The sequence below is a fragment of the Onychomys torridus genome, chromosome 1 (genome assembly GCF_903995425.1).
Source record: "Onychomys torridus chromosome 1, mOncTor1.1, whole genome shotgun sequence".
In the NCBI taxonomy this organism is placed as follows: Eukaryota; Metazoa; Chordata; class Mammalia; order Rodentia; family Cricetidae; genus Onychomys; species Onychomys torridus.
The window spans coordinates 24,483,150-24,502,871 of NC_050443.1; the positions used below are offsets into that span (position 1 = coordinate 24,483,150).

The following is a 19,722-nucleotide window of genomic DNA, read 5'->3' on the forward strand; positions in this document are numbered from 1 at the left end:
TAGAATCCCCAGTGATGGGCTAGGGGTGTGGCTCAGTGGTAGAGCCCCTGCCTAGAATCCCCATTGATGGGCTGGGGTGTGGCTCAGTGGTAGAGCCCCTGCCTAGAATCCTCATTGATGGGCTGGGGTGTGGCTCAGTGGTAGAGCCCTTGCCTAGAATCCCCCAGTGAGGGACTAGAGAATAGTAGGATAGATTCAGTAGTGAGATATTTATGTAACATGTGCAAGACCCTTGGGCTCAAGCCTCAGTATTGCCAGAGAAAAGGGAAGAATACGAAGTCAATTTTTTTGTTTGTTTGTTTTTTGTTTTTGAAGGACTTCTCTTTTCTCCTGACTGGGGCACTTGGTATCAAAATCCCCAGGGCTTAAAGGGCACATACTGCTCCACTTTGCCTGCTCAGAGACATTTTTTCCTTCAGGGAGAAAATGGAGTACAGTACAGCTGTTGTATTGATTGTCTGAAGTCTTGCAGAGGGCCGCCTCATAGGCTGGGATGGGAGCTATACAGATAGTCAGGAGCCTGTACTTTATTAGCCCCAACAGGCTCATGGGACCTTCTCCCAGAGCCATGACCATCTCTGAAGCTTGAGGTTCCAGTGAGATGAGGCTGCTAGAGCTCAGCAAGCCAACCAGTGCTTGCTTCTAGGTAGTTCTCTAGCTGAATGCCTAGCAAGCCGGGCTTCATTTTCCCGCTTTCCTGGCAGAGTTGGCCTGTTGCAGCCTCCTGCTGCGATTAACTGGTCTCAATTAGATAAGACACTCCATGAAAGTCTCCTAGGAGTGCCTGGATTCTGCCTTGTTCTGTTCCTCTATACCCTACTTTGGTTGGGGCAAGCTAGACTCAGAACGTAGCACATGCATCCCCATTTTCAATGAGTCCCAATGCAACTTGCCCATCTACAACACCCTTAGGTGGCCTATTCTTTGAACAAAACTCCCGGATCTGTCCCTATATCCCCCAAATTATCACACTCACTCATCATCACCTTGCCATGTCTTGGGGGGAGTAGGTTGCCTATCTAGTTGGAGCCCTTTAGGACTGGCATGTGACAATAATGCTGCTCTCATGGTCTGTCACTCTGGGACTTCCCACCCAGCACAGTCTGTGGTATTCCTGAGAAGCAGACAGGGACAAAAATGACATTGTAAGATTGTTGGCTTTAGTGCTGGTCTTCCTCGAAGAAAATCGGTGTGGAATAGAATCTCCTCACGGGGCTCAATTCAGAGCCCAGAGGTCCCCATCATGGGCAGGAGCATTCCTTACCCTGGCTTTCCACTTTAGCAGGCCACAGTGCCAGCTAGCAATATAGGACTAAGAACCAGGTCAGATGTTCCATAGGCTTTATACTAGACTCCTTTGGAATCATCAATCCAACTTTGCTCCCATAGCCCCCTCTCTTTGAAGGCTTGCCTCAAATTTTCTAAGTATCCCCGGTTGTCCTTGAACTTTTCATGTAGTCAAGGCTGACCTTGAACTCATAATCCTCCTGCCTTAACCTCCTGAGTAAGTGCTAGGGTTATAAGTGTGAATCAGCATCTAGCCCCTGTGCTGTGACTTTGTAGAGAGCTCTGCCTTGCAGTTAACCTGGAAAACTGCTCATATTGCTTATTTAAAGCCCATAGTATTCTTTGGGCTGAAACTTGAGAGAGGATCCTGCCTACTTGCAACACAGAGAACACTAGAGTAAAGGGCTTGGAGGTCTCCCACTGAAGAGGCACTATGGTGTTCCTGTGGGAAGGAACATCAGGAAGGGCCATGTCATCTGTGAACTACATGACTAGATGGTGTGTGGAGGGGCTGCTGGTACTCATAGGTCTACCTCTAGTTGGAGTTCCAGGTACATTCAATCTGGCCAGTATGGTTCTGGAGTAAATCATCTGGAGCTCCTAAGGTGCCTCCTGCCAGGAGCCATGTACCACCTTAAGGTCCAGTTGTTAGAAGGTCTCCCATTTATTTTGCTGTTGTCCACCTTTGCTGCCACATTTAAGAAGGAACCACGGACATGCCTAGAGAAATTTGTGGTTCCAGGGCCATATCTGGGGAGCTGAGATGCAGGGCTTGGCCACTGGACACATGATGTAAAGCTGTCTTTTAATTTTGTCTCAAGTGGCTCTCTATTGGGACTTTGGCATTTCTGGCCTGGGCAAAGACTTGTACATTGGTTGGCTGGGTCCAGGAAGCTCCAACTCTCACATACTCCAGGACTGGAGCCTGGGCGTGGCTAGATGCTAGACATAGCTTCTCCTGTCCTGATAGGATGGCTGTGCCTGAGAATGGACTAGAGAACTAGCCATGTTGTGATCACTCCTAAATACCCTTCTTTTCTGGTTGAGGCCACTGCCAGACATTTGCTTCTCTCTCTAGACAGATGGCTCACCAGCTACAGTGGTGAGATGTGCTCTGGGTTTCCTGCTGGTGCTTCTCCACAGCCCTGATCTAAATGCTGTGCTGCACGAGGGTGCTCTACTTCCTGCCCTGTGCTCACTCCCCTTTACTTGTTTGCACTGTCTCTGCATCTTCTTGTTCACGGCTTGCACCTTGACCAGGCTGTTGGGTCCACCAGAGTTCCTTGCATCTGTTCTCTGTCTGTAGCACCTGGAATCTTGCTCAGCTCAGGAGATTCTATATGGATAGACATGAAGGGGAGAAGGATGAGACCTGGCCCTCCACTTGAGGAGGAGACAATCCAGTGTGTCACACTCAGATATCAAGGGAATGGTCCTTAAATCCTAGGACATGGTGAGAATCATGTTGAGGTTAGGGAAAAGGTGCTGTGGGTCAAGCAGGTCCTGAGGTATGTGCTGGCAGGTAGGTAGGCATTTACAAGCTGAGAGAAGAGAAGGAACAAATAGGAACCATGAGGTAGGGTTCTGTGGAATTGGGTCCTGTTTGGGAAGATAAGCAGGAGCCTGATGGAAGGTCTTGAATTCTAGGGAGGGATTTTTCAGTCCTTGTTTTAGTGACAGAGGACTGCTTGCAGAGTTTTTTTATTTGTAATCTTGCTTAATTACAAAATTTCTATGTGTTCACTACTCAGATTCAATAGGACAGATGTGAGCATTGGGAAGTAGCAAAGGCCCCTTCTACTCTCCTTTTGAGTTTTTCTCTTCCACTTCAGGGAAAACCTCTATTTTGAGTGTTACACTATGAACTGCCATACTATTACCAAGGGTTTCCTTCATTTATGTGGTAAGGATGCTCATAGCCAAAGCCCACATATGGGACTGGGACATAGTCTGCATTTTATTTGGAGACTTTTCTTTTCTCAAGGTGTCGGATTCAAAGACAGAGCACACAGTCTAACTTTTTCGGGATTCCGCATAGTATGGCATACTCACGTTTAGGGACCATGTGCTTTGGTTCCACAGTGTGTCAGCTTTTAATTTATCTGTTTCCAATGCTACAGCCTAGATTGCTGCAGATGTGTGGGCATGGTGACACATGCCCCCAATCCCAGTGCTTGGGAACTTGAGGCAGGAGGATGGTGAATTCAAGACTAGATTGGGGTTGTGAGACTGCCTCAAAAAATATTAAAATAAATCAAGAGATAGAAATATCTAAGTGTCAGAGCACTTGCTTAGCATGCCTAATTCCCTGGGTTCCATCCTTAAACTCTGAAAGTTTGATGTATGCATGTTGTAAACAACTTTGAATATTTCTAGATGTAGCATTGATGGATTGATTGCTCGGTGTATGTTCTTAATTCTTTGATAGACATCATAAATTGCTCTTCAGAACAATGTTGTATGTGTGTGTATTATATAGACATCTATCAATTTCTATGCAAGCTAGTCATTTCTGTTTTAATAATATATTTTAAAATTTTATCTGTATGTGTGTGCACTTGAGTGTGAGTGTGTATCATATATATTCGGGAGTGTGTGGAGGCCAGAAGAGGGTGTTAGATCTCCTGAAGCTGGAGATATAGGTGTTTGTGAGCTGCCTAATATGAGTTCTAGGAACTGAACTCAGGCCCACTGCAAAAGTAGTGTGTGCTCTTAAACACTGAGCTGTTTCTTTAGCTCCAACATGATATCTTAAGCAGGCCACTAAAGCCATCTGCCTTGGATACCCAAAAAAGTATGTTAAATATATGTAATAATGGGTTAATATCAACACATGTAAAGAGCTTTTAAAGATCAATGAGCAAAATATTAACAGTACAACTTATAGAAGACACTGAAGTAGGTGGAGTTGCATGGTTGATAAGGGAAATAAATACAAATCTAACATGTCCTTCATATTGCCCAACTTCTCAAAGAATAGTGATATTTAGTACAAGTGAGATTTTGAGAAGTTAATAGCATGTTGGGGGGCCAGGACTGTTGAGTCAAGGTAACATGAAAAGGTGAGGCCTGATCACCCTCTTTTATCAGAGCACACACCTTTTTTTAATATCCCTTACACCAGAGGTGATGTGGTGATTTGAAAGAAAATGACTCCCAAAGGGAGTGGCACTATTAGGTGATGTGGTCTTGTTGGAGTAGATGTGGCTTTGTTGGAGGAAGTGTGTCACTTTGGGGGTAGGCTTTGAGGTCTCCTTTGCTCAAGCTTCACTCAGTGTGACACTCAGTTTACTTCATGTTGCCTGCATGTCAATCAAGATGTAAAACTCTCAGCTTCTTCTCCAGCACCATGTCTGCCTATATGCTGCCTTGCTCCCTGCCATGATGATAATGGACTGAACTTCTGAACTGTATGCCAGCCCCAATTAAATGTGTTTCTTTATAAGAGTTGCTGTGGTCATGGTGTCTCTTCACAGCAATAGAACCCATAACTAACAGAGGTGGAATGAATGTGTTGAAGACTTTTGGGAAAACTCTAGAAATGGTTGTTGCTACTTGGCTTAGGTGGTAGCACACAGAGACTAAGTCACTTGTCCTTTTCAAATTAGTCTCTGGGTCCCACCACTGTTCCATGCTTTTTCTCTAAGACTCTCAGATGCACATAGGCCTTTGTATTTGAGCCCAGTACTTACATGGGCTGCTGGCTATGATTCTGAGCAATAGATTCTACCTGCTGGAGGAGTACTGAATACTCCATCAGGAACCCCCAGCCCTTGCCATTGGAAGGAATACTTTACTTAGCTGGAGTGTTCAGTCAAGAGCAAAAAGCACTATAGGGAGGTGTTTAGTCAGTTCTCAGAGGCTCCCACAGGCTCTGTTCCTCCATCTTCACCACTTAGGGAGCAATTTCCTCTTGCTTCTCATAGCTACCTATAGGAAACACTTGAATGCAGATCATATCTTGATGGTATTTACTAATATAAATATTTGCTTTGTACAAGTAATGTTACAGAAAATGCTTAAGCTGTAGGCTAAACAAATGGAAGCCGGAGGTAAGAAATGCATTCTGTGGAGGGGAACTGGTGTCTGACTATCTCCATAGTGAGACCCAAGGGGTGGGCATCACAGCCATGACAGGGAAAGCACCAATTCTTTTCAACAACATAATTGTGGGCACTTTTTCAGTGATTCCCTGGGGCTCTTTTGAATTTACTAGAGGCCATTCCCAATCCTGAAGTTCAACTATAGGGTGCCCAGAATATGTTCTGGGTCCCTCAAGGAGTCTATGATACCTAGAGAGCAAGTGGTGGTGGGTCAAGTATAAGTTGCATTTGTTTTGCTTGGTGTGATAACCAAGGAATAAGAAGCAAATGAACAAACCAGAGGAAGGTATGCAAAAAGCCAGAAAAATGATGCAGGGGCTCCACAAGATGACTGGCATCTGTGCAGCCAGGAAGGGGCCAGGTGCCCGCATAGTGGGGGAGAAGGAGAATATTGAAACATGAGCTTATTTCAAGCGAGGCTTTCTTCTTTCTTTACGTATGTACCTATTTAGAAACAGTTTAACTATGCAGCTAAGGCTGGCCTTCAACTTAGGAGTTTCCTGCTTCAGTCTCTCAAGTATTGTCATTACTAGCATGTACTACCATTCTTGGCTTCCGATAACTTTAAGTGTTGCAAAATTCAATTAGAAGCAAAGACCATGTGAAGCCTTGTAGCTAATGAGCAAGCAGGAAGTGGTGAATATGGAAAGGCATTCTTTGGCTTGGCTTTGTTTGTAGGATGCGGGATGAAAGAACTCATGTGTGCACACCCATGTATTTGTTTGTGTGTACATTAGTGCACATGGGTATGCTTACTCTTCTCTTAAGAATGCTCTCTAGAAATGAGCCAGCAGCCCTGGGCCTTGTCTCCTATACCCCTTTCAAGGCAGCTTTCTTCACCCAAGGCAGATTCATTTTCAGATACACCAGCTCTACAGCGTGTCTTAAGGCATCTCTCTCTCTCCCTCTCTCCCTCCCTCCCTCCCTCCCTCCCTCCCTCCCTCCCTCCCTCCCTCTCTCTCTATCTCTCGATTCAATATTGCTAGAGTGTTTGTAACTCACATGGCATTGCTTTGAACAAGTAAACAAATGCATGCTAACTGCCAACTTCTTAGGCTGGACAGATTCAAATCGGCTTTAGCAAGTGAATAGATGACATGTCAAAGACTGTGTTGACTAATTCCTGTGCTGTCTGAGAATGCTTCTCCAGACCATAGATGAATGCGCTGGAGGCGTTTAAAATAGAAGTCTGGGAATGACCACAAGCACATGCTGGAGAGTTACCAAATCCACGTGCTCCTGGCAGGTGAGTATTTATAGGAGAGTCCATGCAGATGGGAACGCCTGGAAGCTAGCGCTCTCTCTCTCTCTCTCTCTCTCTCTCTCTCTCTCTCTCATTCAGATGGTTGGGACATGAACATGCTCAGATGATATCCTGCCTTTATTTATTATTTGCTACCAATGTGACTATTTTTTAATTTTTTAAAACAAATAATTTAGTCGTAAAGCCTCAGACTGATTTTATTTATTTATTTTTTTATGGTGAAATAGTTCTCATGAGCTAATTTATTTTTCAACTTTAAAACATCAGCATTTCATAGATCGGAATTTCACAATGTGAGGATGATTGCTACGTACAATTTGCAAAATTGTGATTAGCCAGCCCTTGCTTTGAGTTAGTTCTCCCTAATTCACAAAGCCTTCCAAGAATAGTCTGCACAAAATTCAGTTTGCAAATTGCAGGGCAGATTTTTAGAGGGCAGTTTAGAGAATGAAGTCCTAAGGGTTTTATCTATATTTGTATCTCTTGTTAAACTAAACTCTTATGTAAATGTTACAATCTGTAAATAACTAGCAGGGCTGCCTTCTTCCAGGCAAGATTGTGTCTCCATTTTTTGAGATTTAGCAAAATTATTAAATGGCAGAATTGACTAAGATGCAAGTATATTTAGAAGGAGCTAATAGCATTGATCAATATTATCCATCAGATGGGTTTGTGCTAATATTGAAGGGTTTAAAAGTACAGAGACCTTCCAGGTGGCAGCTGAATTCCTTACAAATTAACGAAAAAGTTAAAAGAAAACAAGCATTGCCCTTAGTGATTTTTAGGGGGGAAATAAAAATGGAGATCACCTTGTAGGCTCTTATTTTTTATAGCCTTGGAAGTTTCGGTAAACCTTGCCTAGCTGTACACAGTCTGGATTCATCTGCTACCACACAGGGAAGAAATTACTGGATTCCATCAATATTACTGGCAATCCTTATTTTCAGACATCTGCTTCTTTTTTCTTTTAACCATTTTACTAACCTTGATGAAATGTAGTTGGTATTATTGAAAAAGCCACTAAATGACAAGCAAAACAAAACAAAAAATAGAACAAACAAACAAACAAAAGCCAACCACCTTGATCAAACAGCAGAAATCACTTCTCAGCAACTCTCTGTGTTTGGATGGCCACCACAGTTACTTTTTCCTAAATTCTAGGTAACTTACAGAGATTTTAATCAGCTTTAGTCTTTGAAATGAACTGTATTAGTGCCATTTTGTTTTAAAGTAGATGTATAGAGAGCTCACTCTATTCGATATTAATCAGATCCTGGCTTCTTTTCATGAAGGAAAGGGCAGTTGGTTAACTCTGTGCCCCCATGGACTGGACCACAGGGGTATATTTTGATCAGTTAGACTTCATCAAGTGGCTAGTGCATTGCATTCTGTGAGCAAGGCACAGGAAGAAACCTTGTGTGTCTGGGGGCTTCATTCTAGGAGCCCTTGGGTGGGCATGCTAGCTGGCTCTCCTTCAAGGTCAGGTGTGGCATGAGGAAATTTCTTTTCCCTGTCTCCTGTAGCCCCACTTAGCACATGGGATGCCTGCCACCTGCCTCTGCCTCCCGAGTGCAGGCATTAAATCTTGTGCCATCACACCGGGCTTATTTCATTTTATTCGGTTTGTTTAAGATAAGGTCTCAGCCTATGGTTGAAACTAGTCTGGAACTTGCTCTGTAGCCTCACATTCATGAACCTCCTGGCTCAGCCTCCCAAGTGTTGGGCTTATAGGAACCTTGCCCAGCTCTTCTCACACCAAGTCTTTCTGTTTTTATGTGCTTCTTGTTGCCTCCAGGAGTTTTTAGGCTTTTTCTGGGCAGAATGGATGCATGGATCAGTCCTGCTTCTAACAGCCTCTTTACGCCTGAAGATTGGCCAAGTTCAAGGAAGTGATCTGAATTTTTATAAGAAAGTGCCTTTATCCTGAATCGCTTCATCTGGTAAATATGCTGTGATCAATATTTCAGGGTACACACTAAGTTTTTTTGAGCTTCTCTTGCCCAGCCCCAAGAAATCACTTCCTCATTCTCAGATGTAGCCTTCTGAATGCCTGCAGATCAAGGCCACAGGCTTCTTGAGAACCTGAGGCCTGAAGTTGACCTTACAGGCACCATTCTGCTTTGGCTATGGTTTGACCTGGGACACCTTTATTGCTGTCACAAAGTGCCCAAGAGACCAACTGAAAAAATAAGGAATTGATTGGGGCTCACAGCTTCAGAGATTTTAGCTCATGTCTTTTTGGTTAAAAAGTTAGGTAGGATATCTATATCTATATCTATATCTATATCTATATCTATATCTATATCTATATCTATATCTATATCTATCTATCTCTATATATGGATATATAGAGATAGATAGATAGACAGACAGACAGATAGATAGAAAACAAGTCATACCCATGCCCCTAGCAAGCCACTTCCACTCCCTCCAGGCAGGCCCCACCTTCTAACAGTTTATTCAGCCAGGAGTTCATCAATCATCAATAGGCCAGTCCATTGATGAAGTTAGCATCCTCCTGAACCAATCATCTGTCAATAACCTCCTACCAAATGGGGACCAAGCCTTTTAATTCATCAGCCTTTTGCAGGGACACTCCACTCTAGACCATAGTACCTTACACAACATAGGAAGTCAGAGCATCCAATGGGAAAGTGAATGAGGTTCAAAGCCTTTGGTGTCCTGGTACCTCATGGGGAGTACAAGAGGTTGAGGAACATACTAGATCTGAGATGTCCTTCTACTTTAATGACTAGAAGAGCAATGGTCCTAGAAGCTCCAATTTTTTCCTAAGCCCAGGACAGGGACCCTAGAATTCCTGACAAACCATGACATTCTCCAGGGACAGGGAGGTCTTCAAAGGAGCTTGTGGTCTCATCATCTGTGTTGAGCTTTCCTGGAAAACTCCAGACCTCTAGTGCTTGCTACTTGTGGGTTCATGTGTGAGTGAAGAATTCCCCTCTAAGTTCATCCCTGCCATTGCCAAGTGCCTCCACCCCTGCACCATCCTACTACTTCCCACCTTTCTCTGCATGGCCCTTCCTCAGGTACTTAACTCCTGTTGGGCAACACTCTCCCCTCCATTTTGCATCCTGGATTTTTCTTGAGTTGCTAATTCACCCACAATCAATAATTCTATTCCTTTAAAGAAATTACAGAATATTTCTAAGTATGCAGGGAAAGAGGAAAGCGCAGAGTGTGTTGTTTTTGGTTTGATGTGTTCTGGATTTAGAAGTGCTGAATGATTCATTCCTGCCTAGAAAGTGAACATATGATCTGTATCAGAACTTGACTGGGGTCTTCATTATGAACCAGTTCCAGGGTTCTCTGGTTGAACAGGATAGGAAAGAAGTCATTGTCCCTCCCTCTAGCCATTCATCCAGCCTTTCAGCCCACATTTGCCCTTCTTTCTACTCTGCTATGCACCTATTTACTCTCTAACCCTTGCCTATCTCCCCATCCACCCATCACACATCTATCCATTAATTTATTCATCACTCATCTGTCTACCTACCCATTCATTACTCATCATTCATCTACCTATCACTCATCCATCCATCTAGCCATCTATAACACACCTATCCATCTACATATCCACGATATCACCCATTCATCTGTGCACCCCATCATCCATTGATCCATCAATCAATGGACTTACCACTATCTATCTATCCACCCATTGCTTATCTATCTACTCATCAACCACCCATTAATTTACTCATACACCCACCTAATTATCCATCCATCCATCCATCCATCCATCCATCCATCCATCCATCAATCAATCCATCAGTCCATTCATTGTGTTTTAGATAGTTCAAGTGTCTAAACATCACACCTTTCTTTCTATTCTAATGGAAGGCTCATCTTAAGAAATCACCATTAATGATACTAGGTGGCTATTTCCTGTTTATTGTCCCTGATGAAGCCAGAGTCTTTCTCTATAAAATTTTTGTCTTTTCTGGTTCTTGCTAAAGACTGATCAGGGTGTTAATGACCAACATTGGTCATATATAATACAGTAAGACCTTTTGTTGTAAACAGAGAAAGGGAAGGGAGGCTGGGAGGAAAACATACTGACTCCAAGTCATACAGTTAGTCAACTCTTTTTCTTTTCTTTGAAAGTTTCACCATGGGTGGGTGGATGGATGGATGGATGGATGGATGAATGTATGGGCAGGTGATAAGTGGGTGAGTAGATGTGTGGATGGACAAATGGATAGATAGAGGAATGATAGGTGGATGGACAGATAGGTAATAGGTGAGTGGACAGATGGGTGGGTGATGGGTATAGGTAAATGAATGGGTGATTGGTGAGTAGGTAGATGGATAAATGATGTGTAGATGGTAGATCCATAGGTAGGTCCACAAGTGGATGAATGGATGATGGGTTAGTGCATAGTTTCATGTATACAATGTATCTAAATCATAATCACCCCCACTCCATGCTGCACCTCCCACATACCTTCTTGCCACATAGCTCCCCACTTCCAAATACTTCTTTTATAACTTTTATATGTTTGCATGTGTTGCCTGCATGTGTATGCTGTAGTTACAAATGGTTGAGAGCCACCATGTGGCTGGGAACTGAACCTAGGTCCTCTACCATAGTGCTCTTAACCACTGAGCCATCTCTCTAGCCCCCCTTCCCTTTAAAAATCCATTAATCCCAATCAGTGCTGCTCATATGCCTGTAGCTGTAGAATTAGTTACTGGGTGCAGGCAACCTTCCAATGTCCACACCTAAAAGAAAGTGACTGCCCTTTCCACAGTATCTATTAACTGCCAGTATCCCCTCAGCTAGGTCTGGGGCCTTGGGAGTCCCGCCCACCTCCACACTAGAATTTCTAACTACCTTGATCTTGTGCAAGACTTGTATAGGTAACCACAGCTGCTGTGAGTTCTTGAATGAGCAAGAGTTCTTGTTCTATTCCTTTACATCAGCTCTGGGCATTTGCACATCTGTAAGAAGTGGTCAGTGCCTTCCTCACCCACAGGAATAACAACACAAATAGTGAGTCGCAGAGCATGCTGTCCGCTCTCCATACTCCATACTGACCATCTGAGGGCTCTGGTATAGTGTGTGAAGGGTAGGAGATAGTTCTAGCTACATGGTATGGATGGACATAGCTCTCATCTGTGCTATTGTGGTTTGATGCAGTTTAAATGTGTCCTCCAAGCTTCATGGACAAAAATGTAATCTCTCTTGTGAGATCTTGAGAGGGTAGAAAGTCATCAAACCACAGTGACTCCAGGTAGGATTTTGGGAAGTGATTAGGATAGAAAAAGTCATCAGGAATCTCATGTAGGAAAAAGGAAAACATCTAGACACATAAACCCACATGTGCAAACTGTCTATGTCATTTCATGTGATGTTCTAACTGTCTGAACACAGTTTCAATGAGGTCATTCTCAAATTTCAGCCATTGGCTATGTGTCTGCAGAACCTTTTTTCTTCATAAAGCAGCCTGCCTCACATGCATTTAGTTATACTAAGACATGAGAGCTGCCCTTGAGGCCATTCCTTATCAGAGGGCTGGAGAATTTGGAGGAGAGGCAGGCAGTCTTTATAGCTGTTGCCTACAAGGTAGTAGGGTTTCTTAAATGTCAGTCTCTTCATCTCTGGAATAGGAAATGGATGGTAATTCCTGTGTTATTGTGACTGGGGCTCTGGTGGGCTCAAGCAAGAATCATGCAGGGAAGAGATATAGAGCCTGAGGTTTGTGCAAAGGGCTGTCTAGGGTGTGGTGGCTGTGGTCTTCAGGCTGCAGAGGGTCCCTGAGGCTCTGATTACATGCTTTCTTCTTGGGAGCATCATATGTTCCCTCTATCCCTCTCCTCATATGGATAGCTCCAGTGATCTGTTGAGAATCTTGGAAGTACCAGGTCTAACATTGCCTTTTGGGTTCAATTCTGTGTTCTGTGGCCTGATGGAAGTGTAGCCCTGGCACCAAATATTGGCAAAAGATTAGTCCAGATGTTATTTGTGAACAGACTCCAGATGTAGGCAGTGCGGGGTGAGCTGAGGCTTGATAGTGGGTGTCCAGCTGTACCACTGACAGACATGTGGCTGTTGTCTGTCACCTCTTTGAGTGTGTCATGTCTCTATAGAGTGAGGGGCTGTCCTTTCTCATTTGCAATTCTACAGTGCTTCAGGGGAGTCCAGTCCCACACCCACTGACTACACCCAGAATACCTCGTCTCTTCTCTGCTAAATCACAAACAGAACTTGAACTTGAGGTCACGCATGAAGTCATGAGTGTGAGTTTATATTTTACATGTGGAGTGTTCTTTATTTACAGTTGAAATCCCCCAAAGATTAAACTTTAAAAAAGATTTAATAGTGCTGGGGTCAGATGCTAACCCCTTGCCATGCTCCAGGCAAGCAGGCAAAACTCAGAAGAGCTCAACCAGGAGGCGCTGCCTGCTATGAGGAACACTTGGTGCTCTGCATAACCTGAGGAGGAGGGCCGGGGCCTGGGCGGGGTGGGTGGGTTACCTATGGAGTTGGGACAGGGTAGAAAAGGGTGGTAACTTGGGCCAAGCTCAGAAGCCCCAGCTGTGAACAATCCTGTCCCTTTTCTCTTGCCCTGACAGGTCTCCATTTGAATGGCCACACATATCCCTCTGGTGTGCTCTCCAGGACTGTCTTAAAGTTGGTTACTGACAGTTTGTGAGGAGAGGATCATGGGAGGAAGACATGGCCATGAGCCTCCACCTTGGCACACCAAGATGGGCTGTACCATAGAAATGGCCTTCTAAAGACACTTTTTAAAATTAATTAATTTTTTTAATGTGCAGCTTGGGCCTCTTTGCTAAAGCCGTTTTTTTAAAAAATAAGGTACTATTGTTGAAATGAATTAAAAAGGAATGTATGTCCCCTTGGACTTTGTGCATAAAACTCTTGTCCAAGGCTTTGGTATTCACACCAAATTACCAAAGACTGAGGCCTATATTCCCATTCACCTCTGACCCCTGCCCCAGCCAATGGAATCTGTCCCATGCATACCTCCTCTGGGAATCTGGGCTCTTCACAGCAAGCAGTTATTTCATGACTGAAGTAGAGTGTTTTTCAAGCCTGCATTTGATTTTGCTTATAATTATCTCCACATAAGGCTTCAATTTTAGATTTTGAATTGGAGACACATGAACCCAGCTATGCATGTTAAAAGATCATTGACAAAAATCACATGACATTTGCATGCTGTAATTGTTCTCCTGGTCCCCCTCAGCAGGCTTTGTTTGGAACTTCTAGAAAAGCCCACAGGGAACAGTCATACACCCTTCCTTTAGGGGCTGCTTGTGAACTGTGTTTGCATCTAAATTCTCTTAAGTGAGGCACCCTCAAATCACACCCACACCTCATAGACATGGCACCCATCTATCTCTGCTACTTCTATGGCTTGAGTTGTGGGATTTTATCCTGTTGGCAATGCATTTGTCTTCTGATGATGGAATTAGCAATCCTAATGACTCTTAAGGTTGGAAGGCAGGTTTTTATTACCACGTAGCTTTCCGTATCATGAAGGGTACGTTTCCAACCAGTGTGAACAAGCTAGACTGGCCCCTGCTCCTTGAATCAGGATTATTATGCACCGGTCAGATTGTGTGTGTGTGTGTGTGTGTGTGTGTGTGTGTGTGTGTGGTGGAGGTGATGGTGGTGGGAGTGGTGGAGGATGAAGAGGAATGGATAAATCCTAGGCCCTTAAGCATCTTAAGTGAGCACTCTACCACTGTACCACACTCCTTGCTGGTGGATTCTAGACAAGTGCTCTACCACTGAGCCACACCCCCTATTGGGCCATACCAGCAGCCTGGGGTAGAGGATTATTATTTTTTTTTAATGTCTGTTTTCTCTTTGATAAGGAAGGAATCTACTTTAGGGTGATAGTGTGAAGTAATGCATGTGAAACACCTTGCATGGTGCCTGGTGCAGAGTAAAAGATTTTTATGCATAATTAGCATGGTGATTACTGCTCAAATACTGGCTTAGCAATAAGCAATGAGGGTATTTCAGGGCTCAGTTCTGTGTAACTCCCCTGTGGGTGAGGAGATGAATTGCTCAGCTACAATGACCATAGGAGAGGTCAACAGGGAAAGCCTCCCCAGGCTCAAGGAGGAACAATCTGAGACTTTGGAGAGCTACCTGTTGGATATGGCTGCCTGCCCATCATAGAGGAACCTCTGAACATGCCAGGCAAAGCAGTGGCTCTTCACAGAGTCCTCTTTGCCCACTCTGTGTTGCCCTTGATCTGCATTCAGTGGAAGTTCTCAACAATGTTCAAAGGGAAGTGTTGTCTCTTAATAATCACTCATTCAGTAAGTGATAGTGTGTTATTCCACTGTCCACAGAGCCTTAACACAAATTCTATTGGGATCACTTTGTAATGCAAGTAGTTATTTGCCCCACATGTGTGATTCTGAAATAAAGGTCCTATGTGGTGAGTCCACTCTATCAGAGGGACATAACAGTGAGCTGCAAACATGAAAGAGAGGCAAGCATACCTTTCTGTAGGAAAAAAAAATCATTGCATGTTCATAGCTGTAAAGAGAGACTCCTTTTGGATATCCCTACCTTCCCATCGTTCATCATCAGGCATTTTTCATAAAGATCACTTCTAGTGGTAACCTTTATAAATTAGTGACCATCAAATGATACTTCCAAATGCTGGCTTCTTTAATGTCACTCTTCTGGATCCTCCCACACCTCTCCACTCCCTCTGGCCTCTCTTGTGACAGTAGAATTTGTAAGTAGTTTTGACAGAAGAGAGAGGATTGCAGTAGGGCATTTATATGGGGGATGGTATTAAAGTAGGTCTTGTGGGAGAGTTTGCTTTCCCAGGGTCAAGAAAGCCAGTGGCTTTAGATGAGGCACCTCAGTGGTTCCAAGGACTGGCTCAGGGCCCCTCTCCAATCTCTCACAAGGCAAACACCTGTCCCAAGCTATGTCTGAGAACACAGGCTACACATTTGTAAGCAGCAGAACAGAGCCACATTGAGAAAGGCTCCATAGGTCTGGGACAATCAGCTTATGGGAAATAATTTTGCTTGGTAGGAATGTGGTCCTGCTTGCTGAAAACTTATCTTTTGTACAGGGTACACACATAATCTGAGGCCACCTTTGCCCTTTGAGTAAGAAATAGGCTTATCTGGAAATTTGGATGGGGAACTAGGGAATGGGAGGTGGGAAGGACTCTCTCAAACCTGCTAGACAAACCATCTGCTTATAGACCTGGATATACTGAGAAGCCTTAGTAGAGTTCTGTTTTGTGAAGTGGATGGGACCAGCTAACACAACAAAAGACCCTTCCTTCTAAGTGACAATTAAGTCTTTTAAAGGTACCGCTCATTTACAGCCCTTTTGAGTACTGGAGTTACCTTGTATTTGTTTGGTTTTGGAGAAAGGTCTCTCTGTGTAGCCAAGGCTAGCCTGGAATCCTAAGTCTTCCTGCCTCAGTCCTGCTAGACTACAGGTGTGCACCCCCATGCCCCATACCATTGGAATCACAGAGACTGCAGCCCTGGGTCTCTCTCTGCCCATGTAGGTACACTGTTCTGAGCTGCTATTCTCAGGGTCACATTGTTGTTTCCAAACAGCAGATTTTTTTTTAATGGAGAATTTTTTTTTACTGTGGCAGAATATTTTACTCCACAGGCAGGACTTAACTTATTGGGACTGCACATGGGGAGGATACTTTCTCCACCAAATTTCTGAGGGGAAAAATATCAGAATTGATTTAGCTATTATTGAATGAACTATCCAAGTTACAAAAACATTGATTGAGTAGAATAAGACTAAAATTGTGCAAAAGTGTATATTTTGGGTAATATTTTATTGTCCTGTGACTTAATGAGAGACTACACTAAAAAAATAAAAAATACTACTATGGCTGGTATACAGTAGGGACTCAATAAATAACCCCTTACTCTATTACTGTGATGGTTCCCATCACTGCCAGTACCACATCTGACTTTTCTGAGTTGGGTAAATATTGAGTAATATATCTTATACTTTATTCATTAGAATGCCAAGGGTTTCTGGGTGCCCACATGTTAAATATTAATTGTACCAAGTCTGATCCTGTCCAGTTTGTGGCCCATGGAATTATATTAAAATAAATTTAACAGTGTAAGCAGCTTGAACAAAAAATTGTATGACTAGGGCAGAAATCCCCTCTTTAGTGGTTGGTTTTGTGAACAAGGGTGGTAGTGGGTGGCTCAGATTTGTATCTGCCTTCACTGTGAGAGCAGCATCTGAGTGTGGATCCGAGAGATGCAGATACATGACTTTAAAATGGGGAATTCAGGGGTCTCATTTGAAAGCTTTCTCTGCATCCAGAAGGTCTCCTTTCCTGTTTCCAGAACTCCAACTTCCATGGTTCCCCACTGTCTGAGCTCACATCTGGGAAACAGTGCTGGAGGCCTGGTTTCCTTGACCAGCTCTTAGAACATAGCCCTTGCAGGTCTGTGCTCTCAGGATCAGAAAGGGGTAGATAGCACAAGGCAGGTGACTTCCCAGATGACATGGAGCCTGGCTTTCTGTTCCCAAAGGCTCGCTGCTGGGGAGAGTGTGGCTTGCAGGCCCACAAATCCCTTGCTAGAGACAGAAGAGGTTGCCATACTGCTTTCTCTGCAATTGCTTTTAGAATTTGCATTTCAAGAGCTTTCTAGCAATGCTTTGGGGAAACCACATATTCAAGGTCATTGACAGCAAGAAATCAAAGTAATGTTTATTTCTGTGACAAAATACTGGTTTTTGTCCTTGTTAATACCTCACTCCCTGAAATGAAGCAAGGTCTAACTCTTCAGTTGGGCAGGCCTGAAACTCACTATGTAGCCCCAACTGATCTCAAGCTAATGGCCATCCTCTGGCTTCAAACTCTCAAGTGCTGGAATGACAGGCATGAGCTACCAAGCCTGGCTTACCAGTTCTTAAGCTCTCTTATGTCCCACTACAACACTACTCATTTCCAAATAGACTGTTTTGTGGATTAATGATAACCTTGGTATTACTGTTTGTAGAGGGCCACTTTCACTTGGAGCCTCTGGCCAAGAGCACCAAGGCTTTGCATCCAGCAGGATGGAGTGCACCTCCTAACCTTCTCATGTCCACTCAAGTTTCTTTCTGGAAGAAACTCACTTGACTTTAGGCACCCAGTTCATGGTCTCACTATGGCTTGGAGGTGACCAGCGCCTGCAATGGCTTCCAGCCTTTTGCTGTCACCATTCCATGTTCTGCTCATTACTTTCTGTGGTCGCTCCATTGTCAGATCTTTGGTGTCCTCACCTTGGGACCCTTTTGATGCCTTCCTCTCCCCATTGCTGTGTCCTGCTTCATGTTCCTCACCCCTTGCTCAACTCCTTGGCATCTTTTTCCTGCATCCTGTGCAGTTTGGGAGAACTCAGCTATATACCTACCCTGTGGCAGCTCCTTTGTACTCCACTTCACAGGAGAAAAGCACACAGATGAGCTGATGAATCTCACTAAGCTAAGAGTCTTCAGCCACAGTGGGTACTGCAGGTGAGCACTCATAAGGCCAGCCATGGTCCTTTCGTGCTGGTTCTCAAGAATGGCCATGCTATTTTCTTTTTCCCCTACCTGCTGTAGGTGCTCTAGTCTCCATGAGAAGAGAGAGGCTGCCCAGAATGCTCCTTGTCCTTCTCCTGCATCAGTCCTCAAATCCTCTAGCTCTGTCTTCTCTGCCCTGTTCTGTGATACAGGTGGCCACAGCCCTTCTCACCTGAGAGATATGAACCTCTGCAGTATGAAGGTGACTAACCTTTTATAGAAGGTAAATACCCTTCCTGTCTACACTTGCCAGAGCTGTCCCTTCTTCAGCCCTTTGTATGCCTTGTCTCCTCACTCTGTAAAATTTACCCAGTTGTTTACTATCCCTTAGCCTCAATTATAATCATATTAATTTATAGTGCCTTTGCCCAATCTATGATTATCCTAATTATTTATCCATTTACCATCTTTTCCCTTCCCATAAATAAATATTCATTGGTCTGTGCTGTACCCTAGAATCTCATACAGTACCTGATATTTGTGAAACACTATAAATACATTGGAAAAGAGCATGCTCCCATGATCCACGAGTCCTGCTTGGGTCTTGTATATTAGTTTATTTTCTTGTTGCTATATAAAAAAAAATCCTGACAACAGCAATCTAGTGAAAGATGGAGTTATTTCAGCCCACAGAATGAGAGTACAGTCCATCCTTGCGGGGAAGACACTGTGTCAAGAATGTGAAGTAGCTGGCCACATTGCAACTGCAGTCAGGAAACAGAGATGAATACTGGAGCTCAGCTCTTTGTTTTTGTTTAGTCTGGGACCCCTGCCTATGGGGATGTGCTGCTTGCATTCAGGGTGATTCTTCCCTCCTCAGTTAAGCTTTTCTGGAAATGCTCTTACATGCCCACTGAGAGGTGTGTCTCCTAGGCGACTGCAAATGTAGTCAAGTAGACAGTGAAGAATGACCATACAGGAGGCTTCTCTTCTGACTATAGGCCCAATCTGCATCTGGAAGAATGTGGGTCTCCAATGAGAAATATGAAGATTCTCCTGGATCTCCAGTGATATCCATTGGTGATTCTAAGTCATGTTCAGGTGTAGATGACTCTGGGTCATGTAGAAACTATTGATGGCAAACTATGGAAATTTACAGGCCTGTAGTGATCAGCAGAAAGCACCCTTTACCACTGGGGAGAGTTGGGAAAAGACCCACACTGGGCAGAAGGTAGGACTTGGTCCCTGTCATCAGATAGACCTTTAAGAAAGATATATTTCTTTGTGACCTTCTCATTTCTCTTTGTCTTGGACTCTATGCTGGTGGTAAACCCAATTCACTGCTGTAGATCTGCCCCATTTCCTACATAGTGACCCCTTATCTACCTTTTGCTTAGTGGTAGAAGTCCCACTATCAGCTTCCATGTGGCCTAACGTTACCCACACCCTATGTATTACCTGAGAAAGAAACCTAGAACTCTGTCCCAGTAGTGCCCACCCACCCTCTGGACCCCACTGAGACCAACCCTAGAAAAACCACGCCACAAATTAGTGGACCA

The 19,722-nt window shown here is 43.9% G+C and overlaps 1 protein-coding gene across 10 annotated transcripts in view; it reads left to right on the forward strand.

The window, feature by feature from the left end:
• The window catches only part of Znf536 (zinc finger protein 536), a 453,564-nt gene that overhangs the window by 82,750 nt on the left and 351,092 nt on the right, over nucleotides 1-19,722 (forward strand). The window contains exon 1 of one of the 10 annotated variants that reach the window (XM_036179523.1): nucleotides 18,396-18,446. The exons of the other annotated variants lie outside the window; for them this stretch is intronic. The gene's annotated coding sequence lies outside the window, so the exon portion shown is untranslated. Of the gene's footprint in view, nucleotides 1-18,395; nucleotides 18,447-19,722 lie in introns of those variants that run through there. 10 annotated transcript variants of the gene reach the window in all.